Consider the following 12,397-nt stretch of genomic DNA (forward strand, 5'->3'; position numbering starts at 1 on the left):
GTTATTGGCCATATTAGCTCTGCATTTATGTCTAATAAACTCATGTCTGTCAACACCTTGGTTCTCACACAACCTTTTTAACTTTTTTAAAGGGCTTTTTTGAAAGGGCTAAAGGTTTAAGAGACAAATTAGGGTAGGATATGAGTGCCAGGGAATGCACTATAAAAATGAATGTCCCCACAGAGACAGCCACACAAATATATGGGTTTGTGTGCCTATCTGCGTGTGTCTGCTTCAGCAGGCACACATACAGCATTGTGTGCGGTCATGCAGAACTCCTGTCTGTCACAATCACACATGTTCCCCATTACCACAATAAACCAGTTGACATACACACATAAATGTACCACCCATGGAAGAGGTAGCGCACTAGCATTTGCACAGAAATGCATGATGGGAGATTGATAACACATCGGTGCAGAAACACGGCCCCTGTGGAGGGTCTGTTTGTTCGCTATGATGGGTGACACGGCTGACTGACACTTCCCTCTATACCAACCCAACAGCCAGCATGATGAAATTGTGCAGCTACACTGTTGATTAAGCAGTGTGCGGTGTGTGCGTTATTACAGTGAGTTCAGCGGTGCAGTGTGTAGGTGTGTATGCATGCGTGTTTGCATTGGTTGTGTTCATGCTACACGTGCATCACAAGGAAATGAGACCATAATTATAAAAGGAATACACCTGACTTTGAACCAAAGCTTTGCATAAGTCAAGCCCGGCCACAACACCCACAACTGCTGAGATAATCATCAGTAGTCAAGTGCTGCCATCTAGTGACACAAAAATGCAGCTTTAAATGAAAAATGATAGTCTAGGCACAAGAAAATTGAGCTAAACTTGCAATAAACTTTAATTGATGAGGCAGTTTTGAATTGACGCAGCAGGATGTTTTCTCCTTCTTCTTAACAAAATCCAGATTTATTCATGCTGCTATGCTTCCTGTGTCTCCTTCTCACTCCTCCCTGAATCTCTTAGCCTACTCAGATCAATAGCTTTGTTTGTTCCAGTTACACCTCCCAGTGTTTTCACTTGTCCCCCTCTGCAGGAAGTGAATTGGATGTCCTGTCCTGTGCAGTGGTTATGCTGTGAATCAAAAAAGCTAAATTAAATTGCCTAATTGGTTTCCTTGGGAAGGGTAAAACAGATTTAAATTGATTACCGGTAATGGCCTTTTGTGGAACCACATTGGCTTCTGCTGTTTGAGGAGGATTTAGCAAAACCAATTAATTTGCCTCACCTCTTATGTGCCCTCCTTCTGTCTCCCTTTGTCTCAGCCTGGGAGCTTTTTCATCGTTTGCGTTTTCCACTTTTTAATGCCCTTTTTCATACTCCCAAAAAATATGATGACGATAATGTCGCTGGATAACAATCATTCATGCCTAATTGGATGAATACTGTCACACTGGGTTCCAATAAAAAGGCAGAGATATTTTTCTACTGTCTGCCGTTAAAAGACTCGCCCGACAAAAGAAAATTTAAGTCTCTTTGAATTACCTTGCTTGTGCGTTACTGCTGTTGCTGCTTCAGGTGATGGTGGAAAAAGTAAGACGTCAAGGTCAAATTTTGTCACACAAGCTGATTAAATCCCTAATAAATTCTCCCTTTAACTGTATCGCTGCCTCAGTTTTTCTCGTTCTCCCATCAGATATTATCACAGCCTGACCCAATGTGACATTTAAAATGGGCAAATTACAGGCACTTAATATGATATCATTAATTACAATGGGGTAACTATTGTGTATGATTAAAACAGATGTCAGGCACCTCAAGGGAAAAGGGAGAACAAAATTTCTCACTAGTAATAATTATTATCAAAGTCATTTTTAGATTCTTTTTTTAATGTTCTGGTCAGGAAATTATAAAATGTCTCAAACCACATCAGATTTTGTGTTCAACTAAGAAAAATCTATTTTCCCTCTGAAAGAACTCTTATTTTTAGCTTCACTGGATGCAGAAAATTTAAATGCAGTTAAGCTGAATAGCCCATGACAAATTAACAAAATAATTTCAAGCATTATAAATGTATTTATAGCTGACTTCATATTTTGTAGAGGGCTAAAGCAACCTTCCACTGCCCAAGGTTCAGCAGAGATGTAAGAATAATGACTTAAGTACTGCTATTTAGTTGGATTACATGCAAAACCCTTAAGCATTACAAATTACTGTAGAAAGAAGGCTGCATTCCATTATGGGATTATTTCACACATATGATGTGGTTATTGCAAATCCATCGCAACCAGGATTAGTATATCAAAAGGTAACAAGAACACTGCATGTATATATATATATGTATGTATAGCTGTATTTTACTGTAATTACAATGCATGGTGAAAAAAAGAGGGAAGAGTAAAGATTTCTTCTAAACAGAGCAGCTGAACAGAAAAGAAATTCTAAGCAGAATTGCCACCTTCTCTTCAGCCACCTCCTCCAGCTCTTTTGGGAGGACACTGAGGCATTCCCAATCAAGCTGAGAGACATAATCTTTCCAACATGGAGTCTGGGGCCTCCTTCCAGTTGTACAGTCATGTAAGTATCCTAGTCAAATCTCCAAACCACCTGCACTGGAGTGGTAGCAGCACTCCTCTTAGCCCCTCAAGAATGACCAAGCTCCTCACCCTGTCGCTGAGGGAGAGCCCATACCCTATGATGTCTGGACAAAAGCTCATTTCTCCTGCTGTTATCTCATTCTTTTGCTTACTACCCACAACTCGCAGGCACAGCTGAGGTTATGGATGTAAAATCCATCAATCTCCTGCTGTGCTCTTCTGTTCTTTCACTTGTGAGCATAATTCTGAGATATTTGGGGAAAAACTCATCCCTTTTCCAGCTGAGAATCATGGCCTCAGAACTGGAGATACTTACCTTCATTGTAGTTGCTTCACAGTTGGCTGAAAACCACTACAGTGCCAGCCAGAGGTCATTGCTCGATGAAGTCAACAAAACCACATCATCTGCAAAAAACAGAGAAGATATCCAGAAGCTACTAAAACCAACCTCTTAGCTGAATCTATCAATGAGTGACAAAGTGCACCCCTGGCAAAGGCCATCACCCTCTGGGATCAATCATGACTTTGCCAGCAGACCAACAAACCCTTCACACTCGTATTAGAGTCCAGAATAACTCTCCCAATACCCCATCTCCTCAAACCACTCCCATCAGGACACTCCAAGACATGCACTCGACAAAGCAAAATTAGTAAATTCGATTTCAAGTGAATGTGTGACAGATGGCTGGCACAATTAGCAAGACAGACTGTGCATGTGAGCTGAAGAACTGGAAGCTGTATGTGCGCCAGGCGGAAGTTTGCCATGAGAGTGTTAGCATGTTGAAATAATTCTTTCCTTGAAAATGTGTTATTGTTCTATACTGGGCCACATGTATTGTTAAAGCCCTCATTCACAATCTGTGAAGTGTTTGTAAAGTCATGCGTCACAAAGTCACATTTTAAATGTAACATTTTATAGATGATGTCTGTCACCCACACCACAACACGGTCTATCAGGCAGCGAGGGCCTGAGAGTGAAAGCACACACTGATCATAAGCTTTATTTATATAACAGTCACACGCTTTCAGTGTTGTGTTACTTTTAAGGGCACTATTAGATGCACCCCCTATTGTGTTCAGTGCATAACACTGATCACAGAAACACAGGCTAGTTGACATTAATGAACTGGTGCTATACATTGCATACATTGCAATGCTACAAACCGGGTAGTCAAGGCTCCTTCTTGGTTATCCCAGATATAAAAGCTCAGACTTTTTCAGGCTTGTATCACTTCTGATGTGCTGTTCTTTGTTTTTTTTCCTCCAAGTGTTCAAGTGCTTTGTTGAGATAAGCCATGCTGCTTACAACTCTTCTGGACCCCATGCTGGCAGGCTGGTGACCCTTGTAGATGTAACTAGCCAAAATAGAGTGAGTGGTCTGAATCATAGCTGTTGGATCAGTGCTTTACTCTTGACTTGTTGATATAAATTTTGTCTTGTTATTTCCAGACGGTTGTTGAAAATGCCTCCACAGGGGTGAAGATGCCTTTCCCTTACAAGTGCATGCACCTTACAGAAAATACCCCACACGTGAGTGTGGACAAAATGTCTTCTAACCTTGCCGATTTATCCTTTTTAAAGGATATACCATACAGTAATATTGTATACACAACTGTGTGTCATTGGTAAATAGTACATAAAGTATCAAAGGTAAAAACATTTTTTCTACAGAAAAATGTTCCCGGATCAGTCTTCAGATGTTGTTTTTTCAAAAACTGTCAGTTTAAAGTTGTGTGTTTGTAGTTTGGTTCTCTAGTGAGATCCACTTATCACTTTTATCAAGCTCAGAAAAACGGGGATTCATTTTGATTTAAAAAGTATGCTAAAATATATAAATGGGAAAAACGCAGCTGAATTAAAACCCTTGAGCATATAACAGTCAGCATCAATAGCCAACTGCAGCCACAAGATGGCAGTAATAACAAGCATGTATACAGGCGAGAACCAAGCAGTTCCCTGTAAATGCACGTCCATGCTGCCATTTAAAGTCTATGCAACTTGACTTATTTTCTGAGACCTGCACCAAAGCAGGATTTGGGGCTTAGAGAGTTAACTTCAGGTTTAATTTTGCATCGTTATGAAGAAGGTTCACGCCTCACTGGGTTGCACGGCCGTAGCCTATGCTGCAGAGCTAACCTTTTCCTGGAGTTACTGTTATGTTTGAGATAAGGAAATAACACAACAAATCCGCTTCCCAATGATCACTGTGAAAAATAGCATCAACATTTCTTGAGTGCTCTGTGGCCTTAAATCTAAGGATGAAAAGAAGGTCTACATGTTTTAGAACTAGCTTCATGGAATTTATGCAGGTAACTTTAAAAACACACATGTAAGCTTTTATGTACTGATATTATCCTAAGCCTGTAGTTTTAGGGCCTCGATGAGAAGCAAAGTTCAGAACGCAGTAAAAGTTTTTATACATCAAGAAAGGAAAATAATATGCTCCACATATCTCTCTCACCTGGAGACCGCTGGGAGCACTGTGAGAATCATGTTCTTTGATTTCTCCAGTGCCTTCAACGCTATTCTTCCCTCGGTTCTGAAGGACAAGCTGGAGAACTCTGGAGTGGACCATCACCTCACTACCTGGATTTTGGACTACCTCACCGACCGACCACAGTATGTGAGAACTCAGGGCTGTGTGTCAGACAGGGTCGTCTGCAGTACGGAGGCCCCAAAGGGAACGGTTCTGGCTCCGTTCCTCTTCACCATCTACACTGCAGACTTTTCCCACAACTCCACCCAGAGCTTCCTGCAGAAGTTCTCTGATGACTCTGCAATAGTCGGCCTCATCACTGATGGGGACGACAAGTAGTACAGAGGACTGACCCAAGACTTTGTGGACTGGTGCCAGCTGAACTACCTCCAGATCAACGCCAGTAAAACCAAGGAGCTGGTGGTAGACTTCCGCAGGCACAAACATCCTCCACTGCAACCACTGAATATCCAAGGTATGGACATCGAGGCTGTGGACAGCTACAGGTACCTTGGTGTTCATCTGAACAACAGACTGGACTGGACTCATAACTCAGACGCCCTCTACAGGAAAGGGCAGAGCAGGCTGTACTTGCTGCGGAGACTCAGGTCGTTTGGAGTGGAGGGCCCACTCCTGAAGACCTTCTATGACTCTGTGGTGGCCTCAGCTATCTTTTACGGTGTGGTCTGCTGGGGCGGCAGCATCTCTGCCGGGGACAGGAAGAGACTGAACAGGCTGATCCGAAGGGCCAGCTCTGTTCTAGGATGCCCTCTGGACCCAGTGGAGGTGGTGAGTGACAGGAGAATGGCGGCTAAGCTGTCATCACTGTTGGACAACATCTCCCACCCCATGCAGCAGACTGTGACAGCACTGAGCAGCTCCTTCAGTGGCAGGCTGCGGCACCCACGGTGTGGAACAGAGAGATTTCGCAGGTCTTTCCTCCCCACTGCTGTCAGACTCCACAATAAAGACTCCAACTGATCAAACACACACATCCACACATGTGCAATAACACTTGCAATAAGTGCAATACTCTTTTCTGGCATCGTTGTATTTTTACTCAGTTGTATGTAGAATTTGTATTCTATTTTTAAATCAAATCAAATCAAATCACTTTTATTGTCACATCACATTATCCTATTGTATATTGTATTCTATTTTATTCTACTGTATATAGTATTTTTATTTTATTCTGTTCTCTACAGTTGTGTATTGTATTCCTTCTTATTATATTCTAATTTTTGCTACATAACTTTTGCACTGTCCACTTCCTGCGGTGACAAAACAAATTTTCCCACGTGTGGGACTAATAAAGGTTATCTTATCTTATCTTATCTTATCTTATCTTACATCACACACAGAGAGTGTGTGTTTATACAAATAAAATGAGCAAAAAACCCAGGAAGCTTTTGAACTTTGCACAGACTAGCTCATAGCACAAACTGAAACTTTTTCTTGTGATTAAACCAGTGCTGCCTGTTAAACATGTTTCTTCTCTCTACACTTCACAAAGTTGAGCGATAGTCTAAGCAACAACTGCTTGTGACTCTTTTGATGTATAGAACTTGTGCACACAGCGTGCATTGTGTCTTCGCTGACATATGCTGACAAGCACTGTTTCTTCCTGTTGGCAGACACCACGGTGTTGATTTAGCCCTTCATAGCATGTTGTTGCCCTCAGGCAAGAAACCACATTTTTGATAATTACATTGTCCTTTTACATTTTATTTTGTTTTTTAATAAAAATATTGACCCAAAACATGTCACCATCATATATATTGATGAGGAGAAGAGCGTTTTCTCTTTAACATGGTTGTGCTCCAGTCGTTGCAGAAACCAAAGTCACATGTAGCAGCAACAGCATCTGGTGAGATAAGTATCATGTTTAGTTTAAAATGAAATAACTTTATTAATAAAATGTCCATGTAGGTGAATATCTAAAAGTTATGTCCGATTGTTTAACAACAGATTTTGACAGATTTTTCATTTAATTAAAATTCGTTGCCTCAGGACAAAGCAGTACGCAGTTTCTCTCTCTTTTTTTTTCAAATCCAATAATGCAAAATAGTGGTTCAACCCTGGGGGACTGCTTGTTTTAGTTTTTTCCCTGCTAATACATTTGATTTAACTGATTGTGTCATTATCATGCAGTTGTGCCATCAAATCCCTATTTGATCATCTGAAATAGGGTCTGTTGGTGCAGGGATTGAGGCCCCCAGGAGAAATTCTATGTGTCGAGATGTAAAGAAGTTAAGACCCAAATGCAAGAGGGTGTGGGGGGGCCACAGCCCCGTCCTCCAGGGCGTGAAGCAGGTGTGGAGGAGATCAAAACTCCAGACATCCAGAGGCCCCCAGAACACAAGAGACCAAGGAAGACCAACAGAGGGGCAGCTGCGCCACTGTCCCGGAAAGAGCTGAGGAGAGTCCCAGATGAGGGCTCACTCAGCAGCCGCGGAGCAGAAGCCAGGGGGAGTTGCAGTGACGCGCCCGTGAGCTCCGCCGGCAGCCAGCTGTGCCTGAGTGACCGAGCCCCAGGCCGAGAGGCCGGGGGCACCCCACCTCCGAAGTGGCCCGAGCGAGCCCCAGGCTCCAGGCCCCGATAAGCGGCCGCCAAGGAGTGAGCCGGTGTGTACCTGGACGCCCATCCCCGGACACAAAGAACCACCAATGCACCGATGTCTGAGGGGGTCCGCCACTGGCAGGGGAAGTGGTGGTAGGGGGAGATAGGCCTCCAAACCTTGGAGGGCCTGAGATGTCCCCAGAGAGGTGGCGCCTGACACCCAACCTGACATATAGACACAGACATACAGGCACACACAGATACAAACATCCATTCCCACCCTCATGCTCTCATATGCACTTACTCCACACTCAACCAACGTGGAGACATACATAAAGAGACGTTGTACACACGATCACACTCCCCAAGCGTACTCTACAAACCGGGTCTAGGTGCCCCCGCCCCTGGAGGGGGGAACTGCACCCAGACCCAGGTGGTGTTTCCCTTTTCCCTGCGGTGGGGGGAGGCAGACCGCCCCGACTCCGCAGCAGCAGGAAGGCTCCACACTCCAGACCTCCTAGTCCTAGCCCCCCTGCTCCAGCAGGTCGCAGAGAACGGGGGTGAGAGAAGACTCCGAACCTCCCTCCACCCGCTCATTGTAATGTTGATGCATGTGTGTTCTAAGGTGCATTTAAAACCCAGGAGGGCTTGGAGCTACCTGCCAGAGAGCAGCAGGTAAGCGCATGGTCCCTCCTGCTAGCCCTCAATGTCCACGTGTATTTAAAATTGAGAGGTGGGCAACGATGCCAGGGGTGGGGTGTACACCCTGATGGTACTTTGGACTCCGTGTATCGTGCCCACCCCCAAGATCCTATATGTATGTGTAATGAGAGTGTGAGTAATGTGAATGTCTAAGTTGTGGGATAAAATTGAGGCAGAGGCAGCCAGAAGGGGACAGAGGGGGGGGGGTAGCCTCCTCTGCACCCTGGTGACATACCCCTACTCCAAGGCCCTGCATGTGTGGGTGGTTGTGGTGGAGCGGGAAGAGGGAGGCAGCTGGAGATGGGGAGGGAAGGAAGGGAGGGGCAGGTGACCCCTCCCTGGGGCTAGCTCCCCCGCTGACCCCAGTAGGCACCCCCATACTCCGCGACCCGCCAGGGAAAGGTGGCCCAGGCCCATCCAGACCCAGTGCAGCAGCGCCGCCCGGCCCCACAGAGCCCGGGACAGTCCACCCAACCCCACCACAGAGAAAACTGCACCCACCCCACCATCCACTCATCTTCCAGACTACATAAGACAATAAACACCCAGGCTGAGATCTTCCCCCACACCCTCTAGCAGATTATTACATGAAGGAACCTTTTAAAAAAACAAAAAACAAGCGCGTCCATGCTCACAGGTGTACACACGGGTGATCACACCCACAAACTACACCCTTTTTGGCTCCTACCTCAAAGCACACTGTGTTCTGTTGATCTTATGTGCTGCACAATAATGTTTAACATTTAGTATTTACTGTCATATTCCCATATATCATTGTGATGTTGTTTATTCTATTACTCTTGTTCTCTTCTGCTTGCTTTCTTTTTTCTTTCTCAGCAGGTGACCCAGGTGATTGATATATGCATTTTTTTTTCTCTGCCCGTTCTGTTGGTTTTTGTCTTTTGCCCTTCTCCCCCGTCCCTCTTCTCAGCTGTTTCTCTTTCCCTCTTTCTTTCTCCCCTTCTTTCCCCCAGTCAAGTCTGTCCCGTATTCAGTAAGTGAAAATAAAATAAACAATAAAAGGTGAATCAAATGGACCATTACGGCAAGGCTGGGATGGTCAGTTTGGTAAAGTAAATCCGTTGGGCATCTTTGTTTGCCTTTAGACAACAATTCTGATGGCAAAAGAGCCAAACGGGACAGGCAAAAAAGGAAAAAAAAAAAAAAAAAAGACCCAAATGCAAGATGCTGAGACAGACTTGTGGACCATAAAATCAGAGTTTTATTGATTTGTGTTTCTGGACGTGAATTTTCCCACGTTTTTATTTCAGTGAACATGATTTTCTTTAGCATACTTTGTGCTGACCTGTGTGCATATACACTAAGTAAAGATTTTCCATATTTTGACACAAGACAAAACTTCAAAAACATTTTTCTTATTCAAGAAAAGGGGACATTTGATAGAGCTCATGTTTTATAATATGTAACAGAACAGACCATTTATGGATGTTTAGAAAGGACTGTAAGAGTTTTTCTAATTGAGTGGAGTTCTGTAAGTTTCTTAAAGACGTTTCACTTCCCATCGCCTGATCTCATGTTGTTCCATTTGTTACTCTGTTTCTCTCTAGATGGTTTCAGAAGTTGATCTCAGGGTGAGGCAGGGTCTCACAATGGTTTTACCCAAGACCTCTGCTGATAATGACCCATACTCTTTTTCATACCTTGGCTTATGTGATCAGTCATATGATCAGTAGTTGGTCAAGGACCCTCTTAAGGGACAACTCCCACTAGGGTTAAGAATCTGGTACTCTCTACCATTTGGTTTTATAGCTGAAAAGGCTTCTTTTATAAGTGAACGTCTTCCAGAAACTTAAAGAAGTGTAGTCACTCTTTAGATTACCATGACCGTAATGCCTGGGAGCCTACACAGACAGCCTGTGTGAGGCATGTACTATATATGAGGGATTGTTGTGTGAATGTGCTTAACTTGATTCAATCTGGGATCCAGGATGTGCAACTAAGGGAATGATGAAGAATTTGTCTTCTTCTTCTTCTTGTTATTATTTCTGCTGGTGACCACAGCAGGTTATCTCCCTCAATCTCACCCTATCCCAAGCATCTTTGTCAACCCAGTCCTCTGCATGGACTCCTTCACTACATCCATTAATTTTCTCTGTGATGTTCTTCTTTTTCTCCTGCCTGGCAGCTCCATTTTCAAAACCCTTTGACCAGTGTATTAATTATCCCTCTTCTGCTCATGTCCAAGCTATCTCACCCTTGCCTCTCCAACTTTGTCTCCCACTCCAAACCTCTGCATCGTCATACTGTCACTGCACCAGTGCCACCATCTCCAAATGTTGAAAAAGTGAAAAATCCATCCATCTAAACAAAACACATCTGATCTTATTGGGTTTTGTTCTACTTTTGTTCTGGTTTTGCAAGTAAAGGTTAAAAACAAAAAAGGAAAAAAACAAACAAACTGTGTAACATTATTTTATATGTGCCTGTAGTGATGAGGAGCAAAGGTCAGACTGATCTGCAAAGTGAAATTAAGTTTTATTAACAACGAAGATGATCTGCACACCAACATAAGCAAGTCTTAACTGTGTCACCTTAATTAATCATTGTTCAGATTATGTATTTATCAGTGAAAGTGAGTGATTATGCACCTCAAATAAGAGAGGTATGATAGGTTTGTAGCTTGAACCCATCCGCTGGAACGTTGAAGGCAATATAATTACACTGCAAAGCAAGACACAAGTAGGCAAGCTTCTTCATGTTTCTCGTGCACGGGAGAGAACCGGACAGGCACCGTTCCTTCGCTTGACCCCAGTTGCTCTCGTCCGTTCTCCCGTACCACTGTTCTTTTATTGAGGTTACATGAATATGCATAAGTTCATTAACATATGACGTCTACATACACACAAAGAGTACCTTGCCTGTGTGTGTGTGTGTGTGTGTGTGTGTGTGTGTGTGTGTGTGTGTGTGTGTGTGTGTGTGTGTGTGTGTGGACTGCTGATCAAAGGGTCAAACATCCTTGGTCAGGAAGAGGGTAGCCTCCCCCTCACCCTAGATGGTTCATCCTAGATAACACGGTGAGGAAGTCCTGCAGTTCATCTAAACAAAGAGCACTTAGACTAGAATCATAAACAATAAGACACGGTATGACCTCTCATGCTCCCAAAGTGCTGTCTAATACACACAAAGTTTGCAGACTATCAAGGATCAAAACCTCTACCAATCTACAACTAATTACAAAACTCTAAGCATATAGAAGTAAATATTTCTAAGCATAAATGACAATCAACAATACAAATCTAACAAGGTAAAAAAAACAAAAGTGAACCTCTAACTTCAACCTGTGTTGCCTGTCAAACATGTGATCCCGTAAAGACAGTTTTTGTTGTCAACATTCTTCCTGCTACAGGTGACGGGAATATAGATTCAGTGAATTCTAAGCAGTCAGGTATGTTTGGCAGTGACACTGAAGGCACATTGTGTCATCTCTCTGATGCATGCTGACATGAGCTTAAATGTTTCTTTCTTTCTGTTGATGTGCAGCACTTTGCTGTGTTAAGCAACACTGGTAAAAATCCTATTGTCTTGTTTTTTGAAATCCTATTTTTTAAATAAACCAAAACACTAAAATGATAACAATATAATAAAATGTCCATGTTTTTGTTGCAGCATGCTGACGTCAGCATTCTTTTGTGAAGTCTACCAGAAATCCACAAAAATTGTGGGTAACATAAAATATTTCCTGATTTTCACATCCGATCTAACCATGATCCAGTTTTTACCTCAATTAAATCAGCTCGAGCTGTTAATTGTATCTACCATCACACAATATTCTAAAATGATAGCTTGAACACCATAAAGGGTCGCTTGCTAACAAACAAACAGAAACGAATACACTCCCTCCCTTCAGGAGAACAGTAACCCTTGTAGGTGAAGAAATACTGTAGATTAGAAATAAAATAACACAATTAACTAGGTACAATATAATCAGAATCATTTTTCACATTCAATGTTGCTGTGACGTAAGCCTGTAGTCACATGCAGTGATGCTTCTTGACATTGATGATTGTGATTTCAAAAACTTGCTTTCAAAATTTTAAGCCAAGAACTGTAACGTTTTCTTTTGTGCAAATGCCAAATAACAATGAATTA

This window comes from Astatotilapia calliptera, chromosome 19, assembly GCF_964374335.1.
Source record: "Astatotilapia calliptera chromosome 19, fAstCal68.1, whole genome shotgun sequence".
NCBI classification, from domain to species: domain Eukaryota; kingdom Metazoa; phylum Chordata; class Actinopteri; order Cichliformes; family Cichlidae; genus Astatotilapia; species Astatotilapia calliptera.